General features: G+C 45.6%; 1 protein-coding gene across 4 annotated transcripts in view; it reads right to left on the bottom strand.

The window, feature by feature from the left end:
* Positions 1-22,977, bottom strand: part of LOC125462898 (DENN domain-containing protein 2C-like) — a 104,933-nt gene that overhangs the window by 60,329 nt on the left and 21,627 nt on the right. The window contains exon 1 of one of the 4 annotated variants that reach the window (XM_048553382.2): positions 21,496-21,763. The exons of the other annotated variants lie outside the window; for them this stretch is intronic. The gene's annotated coding sequence lies outside the window, so the exon portion shown is untranslated. Of the gene's footprint in view, positions 1-21,495; positions 21,764-22,977 lie in introns of those variants that run through there. 4 annotated transcript variants of the gene reach the window in all.

The raw sequence follows: 22,977 nt of genomic DNA, 5'->3' as shown, positions 1-22,977 counted from the left end.
TCCCCATCGAACTGAGCATCTGCCCCTTGCTTTCAAAGCTCAAACATTTTAACATAAATAAGAACAATTCTCTTTAACCCTAACCCTCTTTACTTTCCCAGTGTTTTGATGGCAACCATTAAGGCTATTCCTAAATACCCATTCCTTTACATGTTTGCACTTGTGTGGACTGGTGGAACTAAATATAATGCTAATAGATTCGCACTGTTCCTGTAGACAGTTACTGTTTATACATGATCGTGGAGCCTGTGCTCCTCTGTACAAGAGCAGCAGCTCCTGGGTTATAAAGCACACTGACTGTGCCTGGATATACAATTGCCCAACAATGCAGTGTATCACTGAGTCACTCACAGCAAGCAAGGCCCTATGCGCCATCTCTAGGACAGTGACTCATTCCTAAATCACTCACCAACTCTGAGTCATCTGTTCCAAAAGGTACAAAGAACACCTTTCACTGCATAATCTCCTTGTGAGTGCGGAAGACTGTTCAAACCCCAATGATGATGGGATTTACCTGTATGTGCCCCTGCATTAAACAGGTAGGGGATACCTGGTTAGAGAATAACTGAAGACAGCAGCTAATGGTCAGTTCAGAGAGACTATTACAGGCTGTAATTGGGCCTTCAGCCCAGGACACTCTAGCTGTACAAACACAACCCAAAGTGGGTCGACAGCCAACTAAGACAGAGATCAAGAAAAAAAAGTCGAGGCAAATCTTGCACAGAGTCAAAAAAGGCCTCTCTGGGATGATTATATTTAAAAAAATGCAAAATACTGATCTGAGATCAGGACCAGCATATTCCAGTAAGGAGGAGGGCCACGATTGGCAAAGTAAGGAATTGTTAATTGGTGAGTTCATAGATTTACAGTTGACAGAAAGATCAGTGGAGTTGTGGATAGTGTAGAATGTTGACAAAGGATACAACGGGATATAGATCAGTTGCAGATATGTGAAGGGAAATGGCAGGTAGAGTTTAATCCGGGTAAGTGTGAGGTGCTGCACTTTGGGAGATCAAATGCTAAGGAAAAGTATACAGTTAATGGCCGGACCCTGAGCAGTGTTAATGTACAGAGAGAGATCTTGGGGTTCAAGTCCATAGCCCCCTGAAAGTGGCCACGCAAGTAGATAGGGTGGTAAAGGCGGCAAATGGCATGCTTATTTATATTGGTCAGAGAATTGAGTACAAGTGTGAGTACATGCTGCTGCTTTATTAGACTTCGCTTAGGACACACATGGAGTATTGCAATCAGTTCTGGTCTTCACATTATGGGAGGAACATGGAGGCTTTGGAGAGGGTGCAGAGAGGTTTATCAGGTTGCTGCCTGGATTAGAGAGCATGAGCTATAAGGAGAGACTAGAAAAACTTGGATTGTTTTCTCTGGAGTGGCAGAGGCTGAGGAAAGACGTGATAGAACTCTATAAAATTCTCAGAGGCATTGATAGGGTTAACAGTCTGAGCCTTTTCCCCCCAAGAGTTGAAATGTTTCATACTAGGGGTTCCGCATTTTAAGATGAGAGGGGGATAAGTTTAAAGGAGACATGAAGGGGAAGGTATTTTTTATTATACAGAGAGAGTGGCAGAAGTGTGGAACGCACTGCCAGGGGGGTGGTGGAGGCAGGTATGTTCGGGGTGTTTAAAGTACCTTTAGATAAGCACATGAATATGGAGGGATATGGACCTAGGGCAGGAAGAAGGAATTTGTTAAATGTGGCATCATATTCAGCACTACATTGTGGGCTGAAGGGCCTGTTCCTGATTGTACAGCTCTAAGCTCTATGTTCACAGAGGAAAAAGCAGAGAGCTGAAATAAACATCACAGGAAGAGCATCTTTTTGTAAGACAGAGAGAGAGGGCGGGGGGGGGGGGGGGGGGCGCGGCAAATGAGAGAGAGAACTTTGGAACAATGGGGTTTCAGGGCGTATGGCTCTCTGCCAGTTCCATACAGGGAATGGACTCTGTCCAGGCCAGAGACAACACGGCAGTGGTGGAGAAGGTGAGCAGTGAATCAGCAGGCAGTGACTAGTCCAGACCAATTGGGAACACTTCAGATATGGGACCATCGCCATGAGGAGCAGCCTGGCCCAAATTCCAAATGAGGTGTCAGGATGAGCATTGCCAATGTCATTGAAAGGGAGTTTCTAGAAAGGGCCCAATCACAGCTCAAATTCCTGGGGTTCTTACATTGCTGTTGTTATAATGGGTCATATTACAAAATCAGTCATGTTGTTGGACTGCTATCGGATGGGTTAAGTAGCAGAGTCAGACGTTACCTTTTAAACAATCAGACAGGGCTTATGTTTGGTAAAAATCATCTGAAACTCCACAGGGTTGCATTAGTTTGTAACAGTCCATTCCTGGTTTGCCACGAGCAGGCTGCTAGCCTGATTCCAGAGGGAACAAGTTGGGGGGTAACACGCTGCGATGAAGTACCATTGACCAGGAGAACTCTTGCATTTACTGTCTACTCTAGGCATATTGCTAAGACATTGAGTTTGATAACTAACCTGTTTTGATATTTTGTGCGTGCACTTTTCTGTAGTCATGGAGACCTGAAGTGAGATTTGAATTCAGGGTTTCTGGCTGTAATGTAGGGAGGCTACCACTCTGCCATAAGATCTTTCTATAAAAATTCTACAGCCAACCTAATGTGGCATACAGAACACAATCTTGTGTCAAGTAAAGGAAAGCTTTTTATTGATAAGATGAGCATGCCTACCCATATTAATTACCCACTGCCCATTCGGGATGATGGTTGGCCTGGTTTGGTTGGGCTGAAGGGCTGCTTCTGAGGTGTATTGACTCTATGAATTCCTCCTTCTAATGTTAAAATGCTTCATTTAGGAGGAGAGTAACAGAGTGGGGGGGTGGAGGTAGGGGGCAAGGAAACCATGTTGATGGTGTGGGGCGGGGGGGGGGGGGTGGTGTTGAGAAACAACAAAAACAGAATGTGTGGGGAGAAAAGAAACAGCCGGGGAAGAGAGATGGATCAACAGTTGAGGGAAGAGGAAGGATACAGAGAGCGGGGGCGCTGAGATAAAGGGGAGGGAGGTTGAGAAAGTGGGGGGGGGGGGGAAGAGAGACAGTGAATGGGCAAGAGACATGGGGGTGGGGGGGGCGGGGGGAGGAGGAATATTAAGGAGCAGGAGGGGTGACAGAGTGAGACCGGGGGTAAGAGAATGATAGAGATGGGGGGGGGTGGGGGGGAGAGAGAAGGGCAAAAGATACCGGAAATGCTGCGTGGGGGTGGGGAAAATAGATCAAGAGCAGTGAGATATTGAGAGGGAGAGGGAGAGGGAGAGAGGAGAGAGAGAATGGGGGTTGGCAGGGTGTAAAGAAAAAGAGAACGGGGGTGGGTAGGAAGCAAGAATGGGGTGTGGGGGAAGAGAGAAAGGAGAGAAGAGGAGAAATGAAAAGGTTGGGGGGGGTGGTCAGAATGGAGAAAGGGAATGGGAAAGAGATCATAATAAACGCTCAAAAATCCATAGCTTGAAAATGCCTACAGTATTCAGTCTTCTCTCTCCCCGTGCCTCCCTCTCTCCACCCCTCCCCGCCTCGCTCATGGCCTATTTGTTGTTCAGTGCAGCTAGGTTTTATGGCCTATGAGCCTGTGCCAGGGTAGTAATTAAGTCAGCTTGCACCAGTTACACTGAACACTGAGCGCTCAAATGGGCTGCAGCTCAGACAGGACAACAGCAGCACTTCACTTAGGGGGACACCGGATAGTAGTTGACTGGCATGAGAGTGGGCAGCCTGCCCTGCCAAGTACTGACCTAGCCAGACTCTGTGGAGAACATAACCTTCGCAGGATGAATTGATATCTGCTTCACAATTGAGTTATTGTTCAAGGAATAAACCTAAACAATATTTAACTGCTTTTGCCAGAGGTCAATCTCTCTGCGGACCATCAAATCCCAGGCTGTCCTGGATGAAAGGTCACTCTCACAGAAAAGCAACTCAATGCCTGTATGAACACAATTTCCAAACTTCAAACCCTTTCCCAAATACCACACAGGGGAGGGAGGCAGAAAATGGCTGGGCTGTTATTCCTGTTGTTACCTTAGATTACCGCTCACAGACCTCACCCCTTGCCGTGTTCTCCCCACCAGAACTGCAGGAGCACATGCAGTGAAGCACTAAATATATACTTGCTGTGATGCTACTATAGTCGAATGGCCCATTCACATGCAGTGTCCCATGTGTACAAGCAGAAACAGCCATCTCACACTGAGGCTGGATGACCGATGTGGAATTGAGTGAGCGCGAAAGAGAACACTCACCATTTCTCCTCAAAAAACACGGGGCGACAGGCAATTCAAACAGAAAATAAACCTATCAAAAGGTGGCATTCCCAGCATCTGCATCTTCGATCCGGCCCATGCAGGAAAGGAGGCAGTTTGGGCAGGGAGATCATTCCAAAAGTAGCCAGGAGTTCCTGCCCGGGGTAACTCCTTCACTGAGATAGCGTCACACACAAAGAGCGAGCTTTACCACAGACCTTGGCAGGTTGTGGGCACAGCACCAGGCTCTGTGCCAGTCCACACTGCTGCTGCTGTTGCTTTTACACACACACACAGAGTTACTTTTTACCAGCTGGGACCTATAAAGACTGGATGCAGGAGGACAGAGCATTGCTCCAACACAATTCAAATCGGTCAGCAGATGTTGACCCTGGAGTGTGAGCTGAGGTGAGAATGGGTGACAGGCCACTGCAGTGGCGAATAACTACATGGATGTGTTGAGGTGAACAGTCCTTTTCCTCTGCTACAAACCACCACATTATCCAGGACCACGTTTGCCAACAGCTAAACGTCCACATCCAGCCCCTTGTTTGCGAGCTAACCAGGAGGAATGCTAAAATTCACAACTTTTCGATACAATTAGTCTTTAACTCTTGTTTCAGCTACGCGAGAAGAAGTGGTTTGTGATTAGAATCTATCACTTGGAAAGCAAGTGCCAGGACCCAGCTCCCTGCCCTGTCCTCCCTCCCCACTGTCTAACTTGTTTAAAAACTAGTTGTCCTACGGAAGGAACCAGAAGTGTCACCAAGACAACCAAGTCTTTGGCCATTCACGGGCCGACAGATTAAATGAATCCCTAACCTAGGAGGTCAGTGATAATTTACTGCTGTTAACTGCAGGCATAGCCCAGAGGCAGCGAATTCCCACATCCAAGTTGATCCTACTCTTGAACCGATGAGATAGAAATAGCAAAGTGATGTTCACAGTCAGTGGAGCACAGGACGCGTCAAAACACAGGACAAGTCAAAACACAGGACACAACTAGCCAGGAAAGCGCTGAGCCACTTCATTGTTTCTGATAATGAATGAACAGGGATAGCTCCACTTTTGCAGTCTGAATAGCTAACTCAAACAAAACAATAACCGAAAGAACTGTGTGGATGCTGCAAATCAAAAACAAAAAAAAACGGAAATTGCATAAGCTCAGCAGGTCTGGCAGCATCAGTGGAGAGAAATCAGAGTTAACGTTTCAGGTCAGGTGGCCATTCCTCAGCACCATTCTGAACGAGGGTTACTGGACCCGGTATGTCAAGTCCCATTTCTTTCTACAGATGCTGCCAGATGTGAAGTTTTCTAGCAATTCCCAATTTCAATTCACAGTTTCCATAAAATTGGAGCTTATGATTACTTAATAACACTAGGCCCATGAGCAGGAGCAGGCCATTCAGGCCCCCAAGATTGCTGTGTCATTCAATATGTTCATGGCTAATCACATCTCAGCCCTGACTCAATGTGCTTGCTCATTCCCCACTCCATTCAACCTGTTACTAATTAAAAATCTGTCTTCTCCTTCAATTTATTCAGTGTTCACCACACTCTGGGATAGGGAATTGCACAAATTCACAACCTTTGCGAGAACTTGCAAGCACATTCTCCCCATTACTGCGTGGATTTCCTCCAGGTGCTGAAGTTTCCACACACGGTCCAAAGATGTGCAGGTTAGGTGGGCTGGCCACATTAAATTGCCCATTGTGTCCAGGGACATGCAGGCTGGGTTGGTTAGCCATGGTAAATGCAAGGTTACAGAATACGGGAGGGGGCTGGGTCTGGGTGGGATGCTCTTCTGATGGTCAGTGTGGACTCGATGGCTGAATGGCCTGTTTCCACATTGTAGGAACTCTATGATTCTAACTGATTCTTCCTGAGTTCTGTGTTTTTAAATCTGCTACCAATTATCCTAAAAGGGTGATCTCTCACTCTAAATTGCCCCACAAGGAGAAACCAGCTCTCTACGTCCAGTTTGTCAATCCCCTTAAACATGTTGTTTTTAAAAATTTAACCTATTTCCCTAACCAACCTGTTCAGAGATGTTATTACTCACCTCTGGAACAGGTAGGACTTGAACCTGGGGTTCCCAGCCAAGGGCTAGGGACGCGACCACTGCGTCACTTCAGCATCTTGTACATTTCAGTTAAATACACATACTTTAACGCTGCAGTCAAGCTCAAGTCTCTTTGTTTAATCTTTTGAGTTAGTTATTAACAAATAAATTAATTCATAAGTTGACGGTGCCTTAAAGGGCACAAATGTGCATTAAATGCTGCCTTCTCCAGGGGTTGAGCTCTGACCTTGAGATGATGAAAGTGATATGCTTCCTACTGTGTTCAAACATAGTGGGAGAAACTATAACCTCCTTGAAAGCTACCACTATGAAGCACATGTCCTGGAATGGGTCTTGAACCACAGACCTTTGGAGATTGAGGTCAGAGAGCTACTGGCTGAGCCACACAGCTTCAAGTCTATCACTACATGTGCCCAAGGCACTCAATCAATGCCCTTCACCTGTATACACCTAACTTTGACAATACACTTAACATACCATTGACATGACTCACTAAGACTTTCCATTTTGACTATATTTAATGCTTACACATTTAATGTTTAAGTTGTTGAGTTTCCAGAGGCTGTTCAACTGCACAAGAGGAGGAGGCGGCCTTTCAGCCCATTGAATCCATTCTGTAATCACATATGTTTAAGGAACTATGAGCTTGATCCATGCTATTTGTCATTTTCATAATAGCTCCAATTACGGACAGTTGGAACGTCGAATGATAATGGGAACTGCAGATGCTGGAGAATCCAAGATAACAAAGTATGGAGCTGGATGAACACAGCAGGACAAGCAGCATCTCAGGAGCACAAAAGTTTTAGTTGGGATGTCGAGCTGCCTTGGCCCTACCCCAATGTCCAGCAGAGGGCAGCAGATTGGGATCGGTGGCTGGATTCCAGACCGCTGCAGCCCCATCTTCACCTTGGGACACAAAGGTCAGACGCTGCCCCCTTTTGTTTGCCCCAGCAGTTTGCAGCTGAATCAGTATAATTTGATATCAGAGGTCCCACTTACTCAATGGGTAAATGCAAACAGCTAAATCTCACTACCTCCTTGTGGGGCTCCCACCTCACTTTGGGACACCATCTCTCAACAACAGCTTTGTCAAGATCTACTGCGTGGGGAAATGTGTTTCATCACTGGGGAGCAATACAAATTCACAACTGGAATGATGTATTTGCAGCCCAGTGTGATAGTGAGTTTTACTTTGCATTCTGACAGTGTAAACCACTACGCTTTCAGAAGCACAGCTACCCAGGAGATGATGCAGTTGGGTACACCTGTAAAGAGGTTACCCACTTGAATTCAAGGCCCAGATTCTGGGAAAAAGCCACAGTTTAAATAAAGCCTTAAAGAATGGATAGCACAGGAGTGAGTCAATCAGCTGTGAAGGTAATTGCTGAGTTTACCGCTCAGACTTGAATTCAATCACAGTATTACTGCATTGGCATTAAATTGTTTGTAGAATTACTATAATATTGATTCTACAGACATAGCATTTGGAGTGTGCAGTGATAGGAAGTGAATGTTAGCCTAGCTATCCAGTGTTCCCTTATGTTACTAATAATAATACTGAACCCAGCTCCCTATTGAAACTCAAGAACTTTGCTCAGTTCTCTGCTAGTGCTGGTAATTTGTTCCACATGCAGAAAATGTAGTTTATTATGATGCCTTTCCTTTGTAACCATGGCATCTTATACATGTGGCAAAAAAAACTTTCATAATTGTAAATGTCTCTATCGTATTTCTTCTTCACCGCTGAGAGGGGAAGATTTAATGTGGTCAATCACTGCTTACATGTAAAATACATCACGTTCTGGACCAATCGCAAATACACTCACTTTCCTACCCCAGTGGTAGCAGCATTTATTGGACAATGTTAACCTGCTGCCCAATAGCTCAGTACACAGATATGCCAGAAGTCAGATAGAAGTCTGTCAAGTCTAGGTGCCTTTAAACATTGAATTCTAACCTAGTTACTGTTGCCAGGCAATCGGTGGGTTATGACCAATAGCATTGCCCAGTGTATCTTATTACCACTCATGAAGGTGTCAGATTGGAGGACAGTTTTGATTTCAACAGCAGCTGATCTATTGTGAACCGTTCATAATGAATCAGCTATTCAAAAAATAATTCATTTCACCATCTCTTGCAAGAGCAGCTACTGCTTGAAGTAAAATGACAAAGGTCTGGGCAACACTGATTCACCGATCTTCGGTTTGAACATCGCAATTGAATGAAACAGAGTAATGTCTGTAGAAAACATGGTTATGGTGCTGTAACACACAATGTGCATTACTGTAATACAGTATCATACACACAATATTTATTATATACTGACAATGGTATTGTAGTTTTGCGGCTGGACTTAATATTTAGCCCGAGCTAATCATCAGGAGGCATGTGTTCAAATCCCACCACAGCGGCAGAACAGTTTGTCCAGGGACTGAATGGCTTTGGCATTCTTAATTTGTAATTGGAAGAAACGTTGACTCATCCAGTATTGGATGTCAGATATAAACAAACAATCTGAAAATCTAGAGACAGTGAAACAGTCGAGGGAGCTGGGGCTGGGCGATGGGGCTGGGCGATATACAGTCAGAGAGGTGTACAGCACAGAAACAGACCCTTTGGTCCAACTCGTCCACGCCAACCAGATACCCTAAATAAATCACGTCCCATTTGCCAGCACTTGGCCCATATCCCTTCCTATTCATATACCCATCCAGATGCCTTTTAAAAGTTGCATTATACCAGCCTCCACCACTTCCTCTGGCAGCTCATTCCATACACACACCACCCTCTGTGAGAAAAAGTTGCCCCTCAAGTCCCTTTTAAAAATCTTTCCCCTCTCATCTTAAACCTATGCCCCTCTAGTTTTGGATTCCCCCACCCTGGGGACAAGATCCCGGCTATTCATCCTGTCCGTACCACTCACGATTTTATAAACCTCTGTAAGGTCACCTCTCAGCCTCCGTGCTCCAGGGAAAATAGCCCGAGCCTATTCAGCCTCTCCCTATAGCTCGTCAGTGTACATGTTTTATTCTTTCATGGGATGTGGGCATTGTTAGAGGGGCCAGCATTTATTGCCCATCCCTAATTGCCCTGGAGAAGTGGTGATGAGCTACCTCCTGGAACCACTACAGGCCTCATGGTGCACACATAACAACAGTGCTGTCAGGAAGGGAGTTCCGGGATTCCGACTGATCAACACCGAAGGAACAATGATATAGTACAAGTGGAAACTGACCGTTCTTTTGGAATAATATTATTGGGAAGTGTTGATGCTAGAACCAGGAAGGGGGCCAAGGGTGGATCTTTTCCAGCGGTGGGGGGAAAGACATTGTAAGAGGCATCGCTTTACAAACTATAGCATGACACGCTGTCGTTTCCATTACTGTACTGTGTTAGGCAGGTAGCTTTATGGTACACATTACTGACCAGCCATAGCATAAAACTGTAATTCCCACTGTTTGTTAGTTTTTAACAATCGGATCACATACAGGGAGGGATCTTCTGGTGAAGGAGCTGGTGCCTTTGCCTCGGACTCACCAGCTGCAGGTTGGAGTCCCACTCCGGGACTTGATGGCCAAAAGGATGATGCATTCGTAATGGAGCTAAACCGTTTGAAGGTCAACTCTTAAATCTGTCCAAAGTGTGCCAATGGCACATGGGGAGCGCAGGGAAGATTCCTGGTCAGATGTGTGAGGGAGACAAACTGAAGCCTCTTCCATTATGATCCACAGCTCCAGGCTACAACATGCAACGAAAAGTGTATGTTGTCGCTGCAACCCAGACTCCTCATGGTGGCTGGTTGGCACTGAGCAGCCGGTGGGGATCAGGTTGGCACCAACAGCATGGGATTTGATCCCCATTCCAGTTGGCATGGATTCAGAGCGTGCCTCCCTGTGGGGGAAGATCGTGGCTGTGCAGTTCGGACCTGCCTTCGGGCAGAGAATTCAGGAAGGTGATGGTGATATGCGAATGCAGTTACTGCTTCAACACTGGTTTAAACAGTGATGCAACTTCTTCTGTGGTGAGGCACAGGACCAGTGTTCAGTCAGTGCACACTCATCTCCCCAAAAGACAGTCCCAATCTGCTCCTTGCATCCCCATTTGTATCATTGCTGTGCTCCAATACTGTGTTTTTAATTCACAGTTGCCTCACGGCAAATCAGCAACTCCTTTAAAACAGGCAGTGCCATCGAACACTCCAAAAAAAAACACATCAGCAACAAGGAGAGACACGGGACTGCTGACTCGCACAATGGGTTTAATTCCAAACCCATTCATCCGGAATGTTCTGTGAAGAAACCAAATCCCTTCTGGAGTGACGCCCTGCTCACTCTCAGAGCCGTACAGATCTACTCAGAGCGCAACTGGTTTGGATTTTAAAATTAAAGCACTGAGACCATCTGTAAATCCTAAGCAATAAGCTGTGGTTTTTGCCCATTCCCTGAGTCAAAACCGATCAGAATGGCAGGGGTTAAGAGCTGTACTGCAATGCTGCCAGGCTGGTTCTGGGCACTGCCAATGTTCCTTGTTTCACACACCAGCCTGGCAGAAAACAGGAGCCACCTTTCTAAAGATCTGACACTAAACCTTTTTGTTAGCGACTGTGTAAAGCAGACAATTAATGGCTCTGCATACATAGCTGTTAGCAACTCAAAGAGCAAACAAAAATACAAATCAGAGCTACAAAGCAGAAGTGAACTGGAACAAGGCTGAGATCACAGAAGATTTGTTTCCAGGATGGGATTTAGCAATCTGTACTTCCTTTGATGCTCTGCATAGCTTTAAAACAATTCTTAGAGTTTCTCACTCCCACGCATTAATGGGAACCCTTTCCATGGTGTCCGATTGAGTCGGAGCACAGTGCCTCAGAGGTACAAATGTTAACCCCCTGAAACTCTGGGGATGCATTACTTTAGCATCCCGTTCTACCAGGCTTGGGTGGACAATTGGACACGCTGCTCGTGGCAGACCAGATAACCCATGTGCTGAGCTCTACATTTGCTGGTCTAAAACGAATAGCTAAGCTGCAGAGCTAACCAGCTTCCCGCTGGATATTGGTGAAGCACAGACTGTTTTCAGGTCACACAAAGTTTCCCTGTCCACCTGGGGGAATCATTCACCTATCATCTCCCTGTCCTCCTGCTGCACATTGAGGTCACTGGGATCTTCTTCTCATCTCAGACGTTATTATCAATTTCAAAATAAAACAGTTTTCAATTGTAGATTTTGATTTCCAAAACGCAGCAGCAAACACACAGAGTCCCCAAATAAGAAACTGAATTCAGTCATTAGAAAGTTCTCCTGATCACAGATTCCTTGTATTTGATGTTGCATCATATTTATGAGTGGATGGAAATGGTTTCGGTGTCCCATACTGTCCTGTGGGGGTCAGCTGCGGTGGGTGGTTGGGGGGGGGGGGGGGGGGGGGGGTATATATCAGCGAGCCTGGTATTGAACCAGGTTGAGCAGCAGTGTGGTTGACTGTTATCTGCCCTCTGAAATTGTCAAGCAAGTTTCAGGATAATCAGAAAGGGCAACAAATATTGGGGCACCCACAACACATGAAAGAATAAAGAAATGGAGGAGAACTGCCTGAGGGTGAAGATTGCAAAGATTAGTGAATAAGACTCTGAAGAGATACAAATATGATTGTGTTACTAGTTAAGAATCAAGTCATTGTTGCCTTCAGCTTCTGGTGCCTGTGGTGCTATGTAAAGTAATGCTTAGAGGATTGATTGACATATTAATCAGGGACACTCTGTGTGCAATAACTATCTTTCCTAATAGTGAGCATTGGTCATTGGAACTCTTGGGCTTAGTCTGGGTAAACTGTAATTCTAAAACTCGGAGCTAATGACCAGCAGCAGCAATAAATGTGATAACGGAGGACCTGAGCAACAGATCGCACAAACAGGAAACTTATCTTCTCTACAAAGGGTCTGGCCAACAGTGGAACATACAGCAACACACTCAAACTGCTGGGTTGGATTGGAGCCAGGCTGCGCTGTCTGTTTGGCAGTAATTTTGCTCTACAATACAATAGTAAATAACAGCACATTGTCTCCCATCACCCGTGGAAGGAAGCAGGTCAGAATTTTTGACAATGACCAAGAGAATATCTGGCAAACAAACAGGCAGACAGACAAATGGACAAAAGCAAAGACGTGCAGAAACTGAAGTATCTTCTGTCTGGGCTTCTTGCTGTTCAAACATCAGAAATACGCCTTATTTCCTAAACTGGAACTCAGATCGAGGACATCAGAGAATGAAGCAGAGTTGTTACAGCATAGAAGGCTGTTGGGCCCATCATATACATGCTGGACCTCTGCAGGAACAATTCACCCAGTTCTGTTCCCCGCCCCTTTGCTGTGTCTCTGGATATTTTGTTTCCCTTTGCAAGCTACAATTAATTCCTTCTTGAATGGCTCAATGACCCAGTTTCCCCATGTACTTTCTGGTGGAATATTCCAGATCCTAACTATTCATTGCGCAAAAAAAAACTCTCGCCAGGTCACTGTTAATTCTTTTGTCAATTAACTCAAATGCATGCCCTTTCATTCTCAAACCTCCTACTATTGGAAAAGGTTTCTCATCATCGACTTTGCCCAGTCTATGATTTTGAGCAGCTCTATAAAGCCTCCTCTCAAACTTCTACTTTCCAAGAAAAATAGTCACAACTTCTTCAGTCTTTCTTCATACCTAAAGTTCCTCATTCTGGAGCCATTCTCATGATTTTTTTTCTTGCTTTCTTTATTTAAGGACAATGTGGAACAAAGAAGACTGGAAGAAAAGGAACATTAGTACACTTGCTGAATTAAAAAGGATTTTATCAAAGTGATGGGTCAATAGCTCGCTGTGTGCTGTAAGCCACTTGCTGTTTATAGAAAACACAAATGATTTTGGAGAAAGCAGCCAAGCAAAGCATTTAAGGAGATAAAGGTCAAGTTTATTGGCTGAATTGCTGGAAAACCTGGTTTCAAACAAAGATGAGGTATCCCAATTGTGGTCCTGAAACTCTTTCTGGACTTTTATTTCTGTTTTCAGACACAAGCATAAGTGAAGTACCTCAAAAGCAGCAAAACTGTACATTTCTATAATGTTGGGGTCCAGCAATGACATGGAATGACTGGATCATTCTGAGGCCAACTGTCAACTTCTGCTTAAACATATTTTTAGAATTTTCATCACAAAATACATGCCAGACAATGAAAGGAGAACCTAATTGTCTTCTCTTGGAAGTTCAATGATATGCACATTCCCAAATCTCCAATCACCAACATCCTGAACTGAACCAGAGTCACTACATAAATACTGTAGCCACAAAAGTAGGTTACAGGCTAGGAATTCTACAGCAATTAACACTGTCACTGAGGCAGTGATGGCCTAATGGTACTATCACACGGCCATTAATCTAAAAATCCAGGTGATGTTTTAGGGACCTGCGTTCAAATCCCACCACAGATGATGGAATTTGAACACCATGAAAATCTGAAATTGAGGCTCTAATGATAATCATAAAACTACAGTCTGTTGTTAGAAAAACCCATCTGGTTCATTGATGTCCTTTAGGGAAGGAAACTGCCATCCTTACCTGGTCTGGCCTACACATTACTCCAGACCCACAGCAATGTGGTTGACTCTCAATTGCCCTCTGGGCAGTTAGGGATGGGCAATAAATGCTGGCCTAACCAGTGATACCTTCACTCAGTGAGGGATTTTAAACCATGAATGAATTTTAAAAAATCTCACTATCTATAACCACCCGGTCAAGCTGCAATTACTACACTCTCAAATACGTTTATAATTATTGTTTTTTTTAAAATTGGCACAATTATTAAATTGTCGCCAGGGCTATTTTTGTTTTTAAAAGCAGTCAGAACATGAATATTCTATTCAATTTGTTCAACAGAGTTAGCAACTATTAGCTTTGCAGAATTGTTGTTTCAAAAATACTAACTGGGAAGGATTCAGCTCACTATTGCTCACAAATTACGGAGCGATTTTAGCGATTAATGAGGAATGGGGAGGGATGGCACAGTCCGAGTGGCTGTAGGGGTCAGGCCTCTCTAAGAGAAAACCTCCAAGGATGAGCTCAAAAGGATGGAGGAATAAAATGTTACCCACAGGCATGGAAAGTGTTGCCGGAGTAACTGATTCAATACTCCAAGAGGTAAAACAACAGTAACTGCCATCATGAAATGAAACATGACACAGCAAGTAAGGGTCTAGGCCCGAAACGTCAGCTTTTGTGCTCCTGGGATGCTGCTGGGCCTGTTGTGTTCATCCAGCTCCACACTTTATTATCTTGGATTCTCCAGCATCTGCAGTTCCCATTATCTCTCACCCATAAACAGTCCGTGTCTGACACAGTGGGACACCCACGGACAGTCTGTGGCACAGGGGGACACCTACGCATGGTCCCTGGCGTGGGGGGGGGGGGGGGGGGGGGGAACACCCACAGATGGTCCCTAAATGATTGGATTTATCATGAGAACAATACCCACGAGAGGTCAGTTTCAGTTCCTCTGTATCACCCCTGAGCACACAGTGTTTCCAATTCCCATGATCTGCACCCAAACGTGATTGAAGGAATTGCTGCTGGTTGTTCGGGAGCCACAGCCAACTCCAGCTGTTTTCTGGGAGGAAGCCAGCTGTTTGCTGTGGTCAGAGAGGGTCCCCCCCCACCCCGAGTACGTACAGGGAGTGTGGTGATGATGATCACAGGGAGCGACGTTCGCTCAGCCTAGTGATGTCTTATCAGGCTCTCTTTGCACTCTTCACATTTTCATCACGCAATTTAAAAAACACACTCATTTCCTCACTCAAGCTATTTTTGTTTTCCAAAACGATTGTGACTCAGGAAGTGAAAGTCTAACTGTGGGTGAGAAAGCAAGGAGATAGGAGCCAAGCTGACCTTCAAACTTCAGCATGGGATTTCCTCTTTCTAATTAATCTGCATAAAGCTCAAGGCCTTGCCATTACATTTCATCAGCTTCCAATGGAGAGGTGGTAAACAATTAACTGTTGAGGAAGTTAATCATCTGCCTTCACCCACAAAGTTAACAGAGAGAATTCCAACTGTTAAAACCAAAAACATCTTGGTTCCAATCACAGAAATGGGGAGCCAATGACTGGTGCATCAGCCAATCAAAGACATGCACGGTGGCTCACACGCGTGCAATCATGGATAAGGGATCCAGTGGCCTGTGCACTAGCCAATTGCAGAGAGGCCCAGTAACCTACGCAACACCCAATTCTTACTCAGAGGCGCTGAAAATAAACAGTGCCTCAGTTACAGCGTGAGTACCAAGAATACAGGCTCACTTCTTTAGCAACTGGTTCCTGTTTAATTTTTTCTTCTCAGTATTCATTGCTTTGGACGAAAAGAGAGAGAGAGACACACTGAATGAATCAGCTAGAAATGGTTACAATTTCAGGGTCAAAGGTCAGTGGAGATCACATTACTCCTCCACAAGCCTGTGAGCTGACAAGAATGATGAGCTCACATCAGCTAATTCAGATCAGCACAGTAACTGAATGTCAGACCACCCTCCCTGATGCAACGAATAGATCTGGGAACCAGTCACAAGATCTTTTGAACCAACCAGGGCTAGAACTACTCAGCAAATGGGAGTGGATAAAGTAGTCATTAGTGGGCTTGTGCCACAGTGCTGGTGTCCTTAACTCAGAGCTAGAAGGGTGGGTTTACAGGTGTGTCACTGAACAGGTAGGTTAATATGACCCCAAGTGTGTTTGCACTAGACCAGTGTCACAATGGCATCAGAGGGACACTGGTCCATTTTCTCTCAGCGTGGCGAAGATCCAGTGATTTATTGAGTATTATCTAGAGTTACCAAAGCACCAACACAGAGACAGAGCGTTTGATCAAACTGACACTTATCCTCCACATTTGCCTTCTCCCATCCTACTCAATCCAAGCTCTGCAGCATAACCCTCACACGTTCACATTCCTTCCTCTGCCAGTGTCTGTAGATTGCCTGAGATGCATTATTTGCAGTAATTACTTCAAAATGAGTCATGAAGATGAAACATTTTGTCTTGCACTCGTTAATGTTGACATGCACGCAAATTGACTTTGTTGGACTAAGCTGGCCACTGCTCCATCTCTGAATTCCGCTAACATCTGCGTGACTTTTATTTGTCCTTTCTGCAATGCCCTATTATTGGTTCAATAATGGAGGAGAATACAGTGCTCCACAGCGATAGGGGTGTGGCTTAACCACATTCCAATGCACATTTAACATTAGTGCTTTTCAAGCTTATCCCTCCAGGGAATGAACACTAGAGCATGTTGCAAGTTGTATGAGAGACACATAATTGTATTTTGTTGTAAGAAACCACATTTGTTTTTTTGGAATCTAGACTGAAGTTAAGTAAAATGAACACTGCATTTTAAAAAAAAAAGAGACACAACGTAAAATGAGAAGTTGTTTTGTAGCTCTAATTGTTTTTCCCAAAGCTCATAAAAAAAGGTCACGTCTGGGAACACCATCTCCAGACAAATCAGAACCACCTGGAATTTCAGGACAATTTTGTTCAGATCAGCCTATAGATTAACATCAGAGTTCAGGAGAGATCAGCATTGCAATAAGCCTCTGAATGGTCAGCTTGCCTTTCAATACAGGCTCTGTAAGGCGAGGGAATCAGAGAAAGAGAAGCAAAAGAGACCTCAGATGTGCATGGCATTGATATTTTCCTTGCTTTTCTCTGTAAATCTGGTACACTTAATTTTCTGTAGAAATAAAATCCGACATGCTGAAGGAACCAATTCTAAAACCCAAAGTGACAAGACAGCCCACCACCTTCCCTTCCACCCCCTCCAACCCAACCACCCTAAGTTCAACAAAGCAACTGGTGAACTTCAAACTGATCATCATTGTGAGCACAGATAAAAGAGGTAAGGGTTTAACCTCAAATTAGGAATCCTGTTCCTGTACTGTTCTTGTTCAAGTTAGAAATTTTACAACAAACAATGCAGTCTTTTCCAATTGTTTCTGGAGGAGCCTGCTATTATCCCTGGGGAGCAGTCAGTCAGTGGTAAATTCAGTCTTGTGGGAATTTCATTAAACCTCCACATTTATTGGGACTTGGGGAATAATGGCTCGTGACAGTATCCAGGGACTGCTTTGCTCCTCTGCCCATGTAAACAGTTAGCAGGTGGTCTGCTGGTGGTGTCTTCCACCAAAACATAAGACACTACACATTGATCCACCTTGACATACATTTGGCAATTACACACCTAGTCTGAAAAGTATTGTTTACTTTGCTCCAATAATCCTCAAATAACTGTTTATCATACACTCAAACCATAATCCTATTAACCGTGGTGCAATCATTTATTCTTCGTCAACTCTGTGCAAATACCAAAGCAACTTTGCATTTTGATAAAAAGATTTCCATCATCGACAGGGCACTGAGGCGCTGATTTCCACAAGGTCAGATTACCTTTGACCCATGTGCACTTTGAACTTTCTGACTGCTTAACAGGCCATGAGAGATATGCAATTTGAAAAATAATCCTCAGTTTTTATTCAAGCATAGACTTTCCAAAGGGAGAGAAATATTCCGAGAGCCAGCCAAGGCCTCGATGAGGATCCCTCCCCACGTATCGTACCAACATTCCCGGTGAAGTGAATATATGCTAAAGGCCAGTTTTCTCTTCCATAGGAACTGACAGCATTTCCTGTTTTTCTGCAAGACCTTGAGTCAGGCTTCCCTGCCTCTCTACACATCCTTGGCTGAAGTTTTCCTCTCCAGTTTATGGAACTGTTTATTTTTTTTAAAAAGTATAAATAAAAATCAGCAGATGAAGCCAACCTCAGGAAACATGTAGCTTCCAGCCAACATCAAGCTTACTGTCTCACTGTGTCAAAGACCACAGCACAGCACAGCACAGCACAGTACACATAAGGACCTTCTGCAGTGCCAGGCATTATTAACCCACTGAGCCCTTCGTTCGCTAACCAGCCTTTAGTGAAGCACCCCCATCGATATCAAATCTTTCTGTGAATCATCCCTCACCTCGATCAGGCCAGACTAACCCTCCAAAGGTTTCTGCCCTCCTCTTTGCCCTCCTCCAATTCTGGATTCATCATCACTCAGTTACTTTGGTTCATCATTGACAAGACCTCCAGTCCTCCACATCTCTAAAATGCCCTCCCCAAGCCTCTTTTACGGCCTTCTCTCCGTTCAGAAGCTCCTGGAACACTAGCTGCACCCAAATCTCCATCTAAGATCATTGCCAGTGCCTCAGCTTACAGCTTTATCTGATGGTACAGTTTGCATCAGACAGAAGTGACCAGGTTGGAGAGGGAGTGGGGTGAGGACTGGAGACAAACAGAAGGACTTGTTGGCTCTTCCATTTGATCTCCCAGCATTCCAAGCCCTGATTTGGTCTGGAGCAGACAATATTCCAAATCATTGGGCAAGAACCCAGCAAAGATGTCAATAAATAAAAACAGAAACTGCTGGAGAGTATTGGTGCTGGAGATCTTTTCACTGGGGTTTGGGGGACGGGGGGAGGAGTCAAAAACCAGGCAGCATTTGAATGAGGTGAGAAGGGCAAGATTTAAACAGGATCTAAGGGGCAACTTTTTCACTCAGAGGGTGGTGAATGTATGGAATGAGCTGCCAGAGGAAGTGGTAGAGGCTGGTACAATTACAGCATTTAAAAGGCATCTGGATGGGTACATGAATAGGAAGGGTTTAGAGGGATTTGGTCCAAATGCTGGCAAATGGGTCTAGATTAATTTAGAATATCTGGTCAACATGGACGAGTTGGGCCAAAGGATCTGTTTCCAGGCTGTACAGCCCTAACAGATAGTAGGAGCTGCAGATGCTGGAGAATCTGTGGCTTCCTCTACATCGGGGAAACCAAGCGGAGGCTTGGGGACCGCTTTGCAGAATACCTCCGCTCGGTTCGCACTAAACAACTGCACCTCCCAGTCGCAAACATTTCAATTCCCCCTCCCATTCCACAGACGACATGTTCATCATGGGCCTCCTGCAGTGCCACAATGATGCTACCCAAAGGTTGCAGGAACAGCAACTCATATTCTGCTAGGGAACCCTGCAGCCCAATGGTATCAATGTGGATTTCACAAGCTTCAAAATCTCCCCTACCCCTATCGCATCCCAAAACCAGCCCAGCTTGTCCCCGCCTCCCTAACCTGTCCATCCTCCAGCCTCAAGCCCCACCCCCCACTCCGACCTACTGACCTCATCCCACCTCCTTTACCTGTCCATCCTCCCTGGACTGACCTATCTCCCCACCCACACTCACTTATACTGGCTCCATCCCCGCCTCTTTGACCTGTCTGTCTTCTCTCCACCTATCGTCTCCTCTATCCATCCTCTATCTGCCTCCCCCGCTTTCCCTATTTATTTCAGAACCCCTTCCCCTCCCCTGTTTCTGAACAAGGGTCTAGTCCTGAAACGTCAGCCTTCCTGCTCCTCTGATGCTGCTTGGCCTGCTGTGTTCATCCAGCTCTGAGCTTCTGTTTGACAGAAAAACAGAGAAGTCCAGAGAACCTCTGCAGGTCTGGCAGCATCTGTGAAGAGAGGAACAGAGTTAACATTTTGAGTCCAATATGACTCTTTTTGCAACTCAGTCCCTTCAGAGGAGTATCGTGTTGGATTTGAAACATTAATTCAGCTTTTGCCTGCCAACCCTGCTGAGCTCTTCCAGCAACTTGTGTTTGTTTTAGATCTCCAACACTTTTATAAAATAAACAGTAAGAGTGGGAAATGAATGTACATGTCAACTCTCTGGTTTCTAGTGTACAAGGAGAGTCAGACAATGACATCTCATTTGCCAGTTTTCCTGGTTTCCCTTCTGGCACATGCTGTCCAGTGTCTGAGTGTCAATCTAAAAACCTGGGAGAGAAACTACCAGGATGGTCATCATCTGTGAATTACAGCATCCATACACAAACTCCCTTGGCAATCAGAATACCCTGAATACACTGAGCAGGGCTGTCCTCGGTCAATACTGGCATTGCACAATTGTCATAAGAATGCAGGGGATTGCCAAGAGTGATGACCAATGGCTGGGGGGAGGGGGGGGGTGGGGGGAAGAGGAGGAGGAGGAGGAGGAGGAGGAGGAGGAGGAGGAGGAGGAGGAGGAGGAGGAGGAGGAGGAGGAGGAGGAGGAGGAGGAGGTGGTGAGCCGGCACTGACGCTGGGCCAATGCGGGGTGGGGGGGGGGGGGGGTGAATTGTGCCCTGCCCTAGGTATAAAAACATTGGAATTGTAGTGGTATCAGTTGGTACTATTCAAGGATAGGGCAGTGAACTTCTTCCAGTGCCCTTTCCAACAATCCTCCTTCAAATCAACGCAACATCAACTCATTTGTCCTTTTGGCTGAAACATGCTACTCATTCGTCCGTACAGAGACCAAAGGACCAGAGGACAGGAGAAAAAACAAAGTAGGGAAGAATGGAGTAGAGAGATCCCAGTAACTGTTCAGCTTATCTGAACAGAGTGAGAATCATGACCACCCAGAACACTATGAGGGTGCAATCAGATGGCCTGATGGAGGCACTGGTATTTGTGGAGAAGGTAAAGAATGGACCCAAGATCCTCGTGAAACCTCAATGCAAGATTGCTCAAGTTACATTGGGATTAGTTCAACAGCCTTGAGTTATGGTTTCAGTCTTATTTTTGATTGGCGCCTCAAGTCATTTCTGCAGCAGAGACTAATCCTGACAGCGTGAGAGAGAAAAACAGCGAGGGAGACTGGCATTCCTGGCTCTAGCGAGTTCTGAGAAGATTTGTAGCTCAGGTTGAGGTTCTGGATGTGAGCTTGCTCGCTGAGCTGGAAGGTTCGTTTTCAGACATTTCATCACCATTCTAGGTAATATCATCAGTGATCCTCCGGTGAAGAATGGTGACGAAACATCTGAAAACGAACCTTCCAGCTCAGTGAGCAAACTCACATCCATTCCTGGCTCTGTTTCAGCGCTGCCACTCACACCTGACGCTGTCCTCTCCACACACTTCAGCCCAAAGGATCTCCATCCACATGAGCCACCTCTCTCACCTTCCATCAGGCCCTCTCAAACTATCCTTCCATCATGTAGCTTTCAATCCATATGCCTGTTCTCCTTACCTCAAATGTTTGCGTCACCCCCTGGGGGGGGGGATGTGACGTTTCTCCTGAAGTCATTTCACAACGAAGGTTGAAAGTTGGTGAAGATGGGCATCAGGCAGTTCCCTTCCCACAGTCAGCGCCAGCCTAAAAATGCAATCTTGGGATGTGGGTGTTGCCCCTCGGTCTAGCACAGACCCACCGAGGGTCATTCCAAAGTTCCTCCTGAATTATATTTGGACCCTTCAGGGAGCTTTTCTCAGTCATACTGAGGCAGGGTAGAGTGCGTTTGTGGAAATGCTGCGCTGTGTCAGCACTAAGCACCAAGGGGTGCAGGCGGATAGCTAATAAAGGAGTGGCAGTGTGGGAACACCTCCAGGGTGGGGCTCTGCCCAACGCAAACAGAAAGCCATTCTTGCAATTCAGAAAGAGTGACGTCAACATTGACACTGCCAATGAAGGAAGCAGTGGAACTACACGAATGAGTCAACAGTAAGCTAATCTCTTCCTTTAAAAAGTTCAGAGTCTGAAGGTAGGGAGAGTGGACTGAAAAGGGCAGGCGGGTGGATGAGGGTGAGTGAAGGGGGTCGGTGGGGGGAGGTGTGTGAGTGGAGGAGAGTGTGAAGGTGAGTGTGTGCATGCATGTATGAGAGAGTCTGGAGGAGTGTGCACATGTCTGTGCGCATGGGTGAGGGCAGCACGTGTGGGCAGGGGGCACATGTGGTTAGGGAAATTGTGAGAGACAGTGGGGGGGGGTGTATGCGTGCGTGTGTGTGCGCGTGCGTGCATGCATGCGTGCGTGTGTGCACGTAGGGTCGTTCATGCAAGTATATGTGCAGGTAGGGGACTGTGTTTGTCATTGGGGGAAATTTTGAAAATCTAACTGATGCCAGCACAAGGCAAGGTGCTAATTGTTGAGCAACTGGTTAGTTTTCACTGAGCACCAAATGTATTTTTGTTCGATTTAGTCAGTCTGATAAGTAGAGGTACAGCCAGATATCTCAGGCCTAGTGAACGTGTATCCTGTTCCATGTTTGAATTCCAGATTGCTTCTCCAATCTACACAACAATTACAACTTCCGAAGACTGGGCTCAGTGAAAAAGGATTGTGCTGAAATCTCTGCAGTGCATCATGAGGGGCTGAAAGCTCCACAGAACATGTAAACAGGGCCACTCAGCCCTTCCAACGAGTCCGTGGCTGATCTGATTTTCAGCTCTGTTCTACGTTCTGATATGAACCTGTTACTGGATCTGATCACCCCACAATGTGAGAACGTACACACAGGAGAGGCAGGCAAGTCGTTCTCTAGAGTCCCGAGCTCTTCCTGCTCTCCACCAGTCGTCAGTCCTGAACACGATGACTCTTGTGGAACGGTCAGGTCCACTGGAACACTGCTGCCTGAGTTGTAGTGGGGAGAGGATTGGAAAAGCAACAGAGATAGGGGGTTTTCTAAGGGGAGAAATAGACAGCAGAAAGGTGGCAGGCTGCCTCCACAGCGGTTA

This window comes from Stegostoma tigrinum, chromosome 21, assembly GCF_030684315.1.
Source record: "Stegostoma tigrinum isolate sSteTig4 chromosome 21, sSteTig4.hap1, whole genome shotgun sequence".
NCBI lineage: Eukaryota > Metazoa > Chordata > Chondrichthyes > Orectolobiformes > Stegostomatidae > Stegostoma > Stegostoma tigrinum.
The sequence above is the reverse complement of the archived record's forward strand: the minus strand, read 5'-3'. Positions and strand labels throughout refer to the sequence as shown.